At 41.9% G+C, this 8,807-nt stretch overlaps 1 long non-coding RNA gene across 2 annotated transcripts in view; it reads left to right on the forward strand.

Annotated features, from left to right (window-relative positions):
• LOC116589978 overlaps positions 1 to 7,716 on the forward strand; it is a 55,503-nt gene extending 47,787 nt beyond the window's left edge. The window contains exons 2-4 of one of the 2 annotated variants that reach the window (XR_004285454.1): positions 2,787 to 2,849; positions 2,970 to 3,067; positions 7,486 to 7,716. This is a non-coding gene — a long non-coding RNA (uncharacterized LOC116589978). The remainder of the gene's footprint in view (positions 1 to 2,786; positions 2,850 to 2,969; positions 3,068 to 7,485) is intronic. The other variant, XR_004285453.1, reaches the window with a different exon arrangement.
• Positions 7,717 to 8,807: the final 1,091 nt, after the last annotated feature.

Consider the following 8,807-nt stretch of genomic DNA (forward strand, 5'->3'; position numbering starts at 1 on the left):
CTGATTTGCTTGTTGATTTAGGTAAAACTGCCTGAATAAAGGAGGGCTTTGGCCATGTCTCCTGTTTGGGACAAAACATTTAGATTTTGTTTCAATAGACTCAAACAACTCAAAGCACAAGAGCTAACCATTAAAAGGGGAGGGGAAAAGGAATTAATAAATCATTTGCACAACATTTATGTGTGTGTATATATACACAGACACACATAAGTATAAATATATATATATATTAAATGTGTATATATATACACACACACACACATATATATATATATATATATATATATATATATATAATTTTTTAAAGTAAGCTCCACACCCAGTGTAGAGCCTAATGTGGGACTTAAACTAATGACCTTGAGATCAAGACCTGAGCTGAGAGCAAGAGTCAGATACTTAACAGACTGAGCCATCCAGGTGGCTCTGCACAATATTTTTATTTTTATTTATTTATTTATTTATTTTTAAAGATTTTATTTATTTATTTGACAGAGAGAGATCACAAGTAGGCAGAGAGGCAGGCAGAGAGAGAGGAGGAAGCAGGCTCCCTGCTGAGCAGAGAGCCCGATGTGGGACTCGATCCCAGGACCCTGAGATCATGACCTGAGCTGAAGGCAGCGGCTTAACCCACTGAGCCACCCAGGCGCCCCTGCACAATATTTTTAAATGATATTTCTACTCCCTGGAAAATAGGATTCCTTAGAACCCTATACAGTGGATATAAATACCTGTTCTGGATTGATAGGTCTGGCCTCTCCTAGACTATGTTTTATGTGGTATAAGAAGCTCCTGGTGACTAATGGAAATGGGGAAGTTGTGGATGAGTCAAGAGAGGACAGGTTGACACTCCCATCTGCATTCTATTTCATTTTGAAAAAGATGAAATGAAGATTTGTTTTATTTTAGGATCTGGGCTCTGTGCTTTTTTCCCTGACAAATGATTGAGACAATTTGAGAAGAACCGAGCTTGGCATTTGACTTTCTGGATTTCCTCCATCTCTTTTCATCTTCTCTTCAGTCCCCTGGAGCTTAGGACTGTCTGGTCTTCTTGAGCAACCCTGGGGAGACTGTGAGCCAGGCTTCTGTCCTCATGAAGTCCTAGGCACCTGCTTTGTTATGCCCTGCCCTATGCATGCAGTAGTGGCCATGGAGGGATTCATAGAGAAGGAGAGTGACATGGTATCTGTGTTCCATTTGTCCTCGATGGAGGATGGTCTCCTTCCCCTTGGAGACATGAGTGGAAGCCATTAGCCCCAGGGGGGTTGCTGGGGCTAAGGTACCTGAAGTCAGTCAGTGCATGAGAGGGAAAGAGACATAATGCTTGAAAATGTAACGAAGTAATAGGATGTTGGATCAGGTTGGAGTGCTGGAGCCCGCAGAGCCTGGAATCAGTCACAGCTGTGTGCGGGCTTCGCTGGGGCGGAGTCTCCATAGGTGTCCTGGCGCTGCTAACCGTGTGTTCTGGTCTGCTCTGGGTACTCCTGGGTTATGCCTGTCGCCCCAGGGCAGTTATCCATAACTCCCCCTTCTACTCTCAAAACAGTTCTGATTTAGATGATCAATTGCATTGTCAGCTTGCCTGCTCACCTCCCGAGATAGCTCATCAGCATTCCACGAGGGTGCTGTGTTGTCAGTACATAAAACATAAACATAAAGTTTCTAAAGTATCAAGAAACTAGTCTAGAACAGGGCGACGGTTTTCCTTGAGAGGTAGGTTTCCTAGTTCCTACTATGTGTTCAGTTTTAATCATATCTGAATTTCTTTTGATCCCTCTCTTTCTTTATTCCTTTAGGCTAAAATGGGTAGTTTTTAAAATCAGTATTATACTGCAAATTTCTTTTTTACTAAAAAACATATTTAATTATTTCTCTATTAATGGATAGTCAGGATGCTCCCAGGCTATGTCCACTACAAACAACACATGTGCATATATTCTTCTGGTTTACTGTATTTACTTACTCATCTATAAAAAAGATATTGTAGGGATTGGTGGGGGGATTAAATGAAATAATTGGTTTTTTTCCTTTTGAATTATTGTTTTTGTTTTCTTTTTTAAAAAAAATTAATTTAATTTTTTCATGTTCCAAGATTCATTGTTTACGCATCAACTCAGGGCTCCAGGCAATACGTGCCCTCCTTAAAACCCACCACCAGGCTCACCCACCCTGCCACCCCCCTCCCCTCCAAATGAGATAATTGTTATAAAAGCATTTAAAAATAGTACCTGGTACAGAGTAAATGTTTAATAAAATCGGCTGTCATTCTTATTTAAATATTGATTTCATAAATCATTTTTCCTTCTCTTTGAGAGGTTCATGCCTAGGCCTTCTGACTGGTGGAAATAGTGCTTTCAAGGTCATAGGCGGGACCATGGGATGTCTACATAAAATGCCCTCTAAAGCTTCACTCAGAACCTAAATGAGGGTTCCCAGTGAGGCCCCCAAAGTTCATGTGGTCTACACTCCCCCTCATTTCCCAATTTCAAAGTGGCTCTGATGATTTATTAATTTCTGCCGGGGTGAGAATACATTTGAACGTTGTCATTGAGATGTTAGACTTTTCTCTCATCTCTAAAGCATAAACTTCAAAACACCTACGGACGTGGGTGGGAGGGGTAGGAGGATGAGTGTGCTCCTTGCAAAGGCTGCCGAGCAGAATAAGACTGAAGGAGGGGGCCTGCCACTCCTGTGACAGGTTTGTTGGGAGGGACTCCTGTAGAGACCGGGGTGGGAAGTGGCAGGGTAAAGAGGTGCCTCAACTTTTATGTTTGGAATATGTTTTTCAGATGTTCTTCCCAGTCAGCAGTTACCAGTATGACAAAGGAAAAGCTGTCTGACCTCAAAGAAAGGTGACCTCCTGTCCCCTGATACCTCTCTCTGCAGTCCAGGGCTTCCGAAAGGAGCCATCTCTGGATGAAAACTGACTTTTTCTGTGCTGCTTTTTTTTTTTTTTTTTTAACTTTGAACAGTGTAGCAGAAGATTTTTAAAAAGGAAGGCTTTGCTCCAAATGAACAAAGTTTCCCAGAAGAAAAAACAATCTAAAAAGCTTCTCCACCACCTGTCCTGGTAAGGCACAGAGAGGACATGACTTCACATGAGAGAGCTTATCAAATAAAAGCTACTTGTCATAATTTTCTCTCTAGTTCCCACCCTATAGAGCCCCATATGCTCTCTTCCCACTGACCAAAACCAAAAAGCAATAAGACAAACTAACTCAAAGCAGGGTGGATAGGACTGAGGGTTTATGGAGCCATTAAAAACTAAGGGAAGGTGGGGCACCTGGGTGGCTCAGTCAGTTAAGTATCTGCCTTTGGCTCAGGTCATGCATGACCCCAGGATTCTGGGATCAAGTCCCGTATTGGGCTCTTTGTTCATCAGGGAGCCCGCATCTCCCTCTGCCTGCTGTGCTCTCTCTCTCTCTCTCTCTCTCTGACAAATGAATAAATTAAATCTTAAAACAAAAAACACCTCAGGGAAGATACTGATTCTACCTAACAAAGAACCTAAGTATTATGGTCAAGGTCACACATCTAGAAGCGGTGGGAATATTTAAACAAAGAAGAACTGATGTATTTGTTGTGCAGAGAGGAGACATATCTGCTCTGTCATTCGACCTGACAGTTCTGAAAGTTTCTGAAAAGTGGGAGCAGGATTGGTGACCCATCAAACCAAAGCCACAGGTCCCCTTACATCATGGTGTAGGAATCAGCAAAGGAATTAGCTCTGTTAGGCAGGGATGAAGACCATGCAGAGGGAATGAGAGATCAGAGGCTGCTGGGGGACAGGCAGCATTTATAACGACAGTTGCATCAGTCCCCCTCCTACACCCACTAATGAAAATTGCCAGCAGTTTTTTTTAGAGCTCCCCATGCAATTGTGCAAGAGTCGAGCACCCTGAACTAGCTTTAGTAGGATTCTGTTCCTTGCCACCTTACAATCTCTCATTCTTCCTGGCTCCTTGTCCTTTCTACTATAGCTTACTGCTTTCCTAAGCATAGAAATACAACTGGTAATCCAGGAGCAAGATAATGAAGAAAAGGGGAATGCAAAGAAGGAATCTGGCATGATGGCTTATCTCCTCCCAGACCAACTGAACTGACATTTTTTTGCTGATATTTTTGTTCAACACTATCAGAATTTGCTGAAGGAACGGTGATTATCTTCTCTCGGATATTTGCGAAAAGGCGGTATTGCCACCTGTGAGCGGGACTCTGTCTTTTTGGAACATTCTTCAGAAAATCTCGACTAATCTTTAATGCTCTAGAAATGTGAATTTGTCATTTTATTTTATTTTATTTTATATAGAGAGAGCATGAGCCAGAGAGACAGGGAGAGAGGGAGGGGAAATCTCAAGCAGACTCCACACTGAGTGTGGAGCCCAGCGTGGGGCCCAATCTCAAGACCTTGAGATCACAACCTTAGCTGAAACCAAGAGTCAGACACTCAACTGACTGCGCCACTCAGGTGCCCCATGAACTTGTCTTTAAGAAAAATTTAGGAGTGTCTGGGTGGCTCAGTCAGTTAAGTGGCTGCCTTTGGCTTGGGTCATGCATGATCCCAGGGTCCTGGGATCAAGCTCCACATCAGGCTCTCTGCTCAATGGAGAATCTGCTTCTCCCTCTCCCTCTGCCTGCTGCTCTGCCTACTTGTGCTCTCTCTCTCTTTCTGTCAAAATAAATAAAATCTTTTAAAAAATATTAAAAAAGAAGTGCAGTAAAGAATCAAGTCTGACCTTAAGGTTTGTTTAGAGACGTAGAGTGTGTGCTCACCGTCTTGGTGACACTCAGGCAAAACATATTTAACGGCTTCAAAGAAACAAAGAAGGGAAGGTTAGAAGGTCATAAGTTAGCAGAATTTATTAGTGGCTTTTTTCCTTTTGTTGCTTCTATCAATTAAAAAACTCTTTTCAAGCAAAAAACCTTCTTTTCTTAGTAGGATAAAAGTACAGCAGCCACATTCCAAAAAAGTGTTCTAAAATAATAATAATACTAATGATAATGATAATAGTAGTAGTAGTAGTAGTAATAGTAGTAAACGTAGTGAAGCACAAACCATTAGAAAACCATCCTTACGCCACTGACCCATACTTTGCTTTGAATTGGACATTTTATGATTCAGGGGATGATTAGGTGGTTTGTAAATTTTCCAGATCTTTGTTGTGATGGGCCGTGGAACAGAAAGTGATCTACTTGTGAAGATGACAAGGCAAATTTCTTGTGAAGATGAAGGATCCTTTAGCTTTTAAAGATGAGAGGATGGGCATAGGAGAGTCTAGGTTCATTCTACCATCCATTGGGGATGGTAGCAAAATACTCATTAGTAGAAGAAATTGAAAAATTTGAATCTTCAAATTTGAAGTGTGATTTCAATTTTTGGTGTTTTATCAGGTATCTGGTGAACATACTAATGAGGATAAGGGAATGTCACTCATTCAAAATATTATTCATAGGACCTTTGCTCTGTGCCAGGCACTATGCTCAGCACTGAAGATAAGCTAAGCCCTGTTTTTATGGTCTATTTTATTTTCCCCATGCTTCATTTTTTTTTTTTTAAAGATTTAATTTGTTTATTTAAGAGAGAGAGTGAAAGAGAGCATGAGCGAGGAGAAGGTCAGAGGGAGAAGCAGACTCCCTATGGAGCTGGGAGCCTGATGTGGGACTTGATCCCAGGACTCCGGGATCATGACCTGAGCCGAAGGCAGTCGTCTAACCAGCTGAGCCACCCAGGCCCCCTCCATGCTTCATTCTTTAGGACAATAGTCAGCTATATTTTTCAGAATAAGCCTTCTACACCTGAGGTTGTTTTATCACTTACACGGCTTGATACGGAGCTGCTAAGAGCTCTGAGGACACCCCACATATATCGACTTCGTCAAGTATCCAAAGATATGCTGATGATCCCTTTCAGAATATTGACTCTAAGGTTCATGATAGAATTTTCCATCTGGAAGAAAAGTTTAAGTCGTAATTAGGTCTCTTCTGTCGTTAAACCAACACTAGTGTCAACATATAAGGTTATCAGTGTCCATGCTCATAGTGCTATAGAATATAAAATTTACATTAGTCACATTACTTTTCTCACTCATGGCCTATGAAATTTAAATGTAAATATCAAGTAAAAAAAGAAAATCCACAAAAAACAACCAAGCAGATTCCTGTCACTACAAGCTATAGTAAGAAATCAAACCAAAGTATATCTGGAAAAATCAACCCTGCTGTCTTTTAGAATCCACAACTAACACTGAGCCAAAGAGGCTAGTGTGATATTTCAGCATGCTATAAAGATCGTCACATTTAATATCTGGGAGGGGTGCATGGGTAGGGGCGGAAGGAGGAGGGGACAGAGTTTAGGGAGAATGGAGAACAGCAATTACAGTCCTTCATCAAGTCAGGGGAAACCAAGCAGAATCCAGAGCCACTTTTCCAACCTTAACCTATCAACTTAGAAGAAATTTGCCTTGTCAGTGTTTCAAGAACATTGCCTAAGATGGTGGCTTATTTATTTATTTCTTGGATTTATGGATCAACTTTCCTCAGATGGACTTTCTGCTAAAATTTAAACATGGTTTAGATCTCTTCTTCCTGTCATCATGGCCTACCTTAAACGAGAGCCACGTTGTCCTGCTGTGTGTTAACAATGGTGTTTGTAAACCCATTTGATACATATTGTTACATATTAATTCATCTTCTTTTTTTTCTTAAGAGAAAAGAGATAGACAACAATTTTCAGTTGGACACGATGTGTTCTTTCTTATTCTGTATTGTGTTTTTCCATGTGTTCCCTAATCAGCCTCTTGGGGGAGATTATTTTCCTTTTTTGTCACTGTGTTTCCTTCTCAGCCTTTCTGGCTGCTCATCTGGGCTGTTTTCCACCTTACAAATCTTTAAACAATTCACAAACTTGAACTTCTCTGGTCACAGTTTTGAAATCACAAATTAAATGGTTTTGTCAGCTCAATAAACTTTATTCACTTAATAAAATATTAAAAAAAAAAAGATTAACAGGCACCTGGAAGAGAGCTTTATACCTTGGGAAGAAAGGGTAGGCTTTTCCCAAAGATCTCATGGGATTAAGTGAAGAAAAGACACCACAGAACTGACCAAATTAGTTTCCTCCCATATCTCAAATATTAATAATAAGATGATCAAAGCTGTCCTCATGGTTCGTACATGTCTATGCATGTTTGTGGGTTCAGGGAGAGCCAGCGGTGAGAGGAGCCTGCCACAGTCACAGGACTCTGTTCTGCTGTGTGGAAATAGCATCCAGGAAGACTCCTCCTCTGTAGGAATGTCCCACTCCTCTTTATAGAAGGGCAACTTCCAGACTTTTAGACTTCTAGAATATGGGAGACTTCTGGATGTCTAGACTTCTGGAGTATTCTGTGGTTGGGTTACCCACCTATAAACTAAATAGCATGTGCGCTTCTGCTTGGGAGAGAATTGGTGACTGCACTGCCTAATGCTTACTTTCATTTTCTTTACTAGGTTTACATGAGATTCTGAGGGCAACAGGAAACTCCAGCAAGGGGCCACCTGCCTTGTGAAAATGTCACTCCTTACGTCTCCTAGATGGGAAGCCTGGGCCATCCAGGCTCTGGCACCAAGCCTTCTGTGTCCGTCCTCGTGGCAGGCACATTCAGGCTGAATCTGAAAGTGGGCAAAATCAGTAGAAGAACAGAGCTGACAGGAGCTGATTCCTCAATAAAAGGATTACTGAGTGGGATAGGTTTTGTCTTTACATCCCTAGCGCCTAGCATCGCGCCTGGCATGGAATAGATACTTAAAAACTCTTTGCTAAATGGTTGAATGAATCTGAATGACGCTTTAAAGGGCACTGTCAATGAAGACAAGTTGGCTTGACTGCCTTGCTGCACAAAGATGGCCTTTTGAGAGAATCCTAGGCCTCATTAATCTATCCAGTTAACAAATACTAGTGAGCACCTCCTATATGTCATTGAGCACTTTATTTGAAATTACCTGGTTCATTTAGACTCTCCACCCCTGCCCACCTGGGCCTAGAATGTAAGCTCCAGGACAGCAGTGATATTGTGGGTCCTGTCCACGGCTGCATCTTGCGCTCCTGGAAAGGTGTTTAGGGACAGAGAAGAGCCCTCAAAACATGGCAGGATTTTCTGCTGGCTAGTATTGCCTGCCTTGCAAATGGCTGGGAATCATTCTATGTACTGAAACTGAGTGGTGGCTTGGGGAGGTGGCTTGGTGAGCTTGGGATCTTCCGTCCCAGGCCGAGTCCTCCTCTGCTGCTCAGCCTCGCTTCTGGCCCCGCCCACATCCCAGGCCGACCCTGCAGCCTGCACCAGCTCATCGGAGTAGAGCAGATATGCAGATTCTGGAGTTCTCCATATCTTCTCAAAGTTCCGTTTTTAAGATGAAGAGTCTAGCATTCCTTTGTTTTAGTCATTTCTGTTCTTATCGTATTTCATAAAAAAATCCATAAAATGCCGGAGTTCAAAGGTGCAACTTCCCTCTAGTAGAAAAATGCTTGACTAATGTCTTTGACAAAACCGTTTTCTCTGTGCCGCTGGGTTAGGATGGGTCTCATAAACCTCCCAGACTTCGGGCTAAAAAAGAATAACTTCTAGAGTGCAGCCTGCCTACAAGATTTCCCCAGGCCCCTGGAATGTCCTTTCTTTTATAGCTGCTTCCTGAGTCCCAGTTATGAACCTACTTTCCATGACAGAGGGGGAGAAGCTAAGAGGGAGAAAGATATTTGCATAGAATGCCATAGTTTACACAGCTGCTCATATATTATCTTGTTAAAATCTGTACCATTAAACTGTGAAATGTGT

The sequence above is a fragment of the Mustela erminea genome, chromosome 5 (assembly GCF_009829155.1).
Source record: "Mustela erminea isolate mMusErm1 chromosome 5, mMusErm1.Pri, whole genome shotgun sequence".
NCBI classification, from domain to species: domain Eukaryota; kingdom Metazoa; phylum Chordata; class Mammalia; order Carnivora; family Mustelidae; genus Mustela; species Mustela erminea.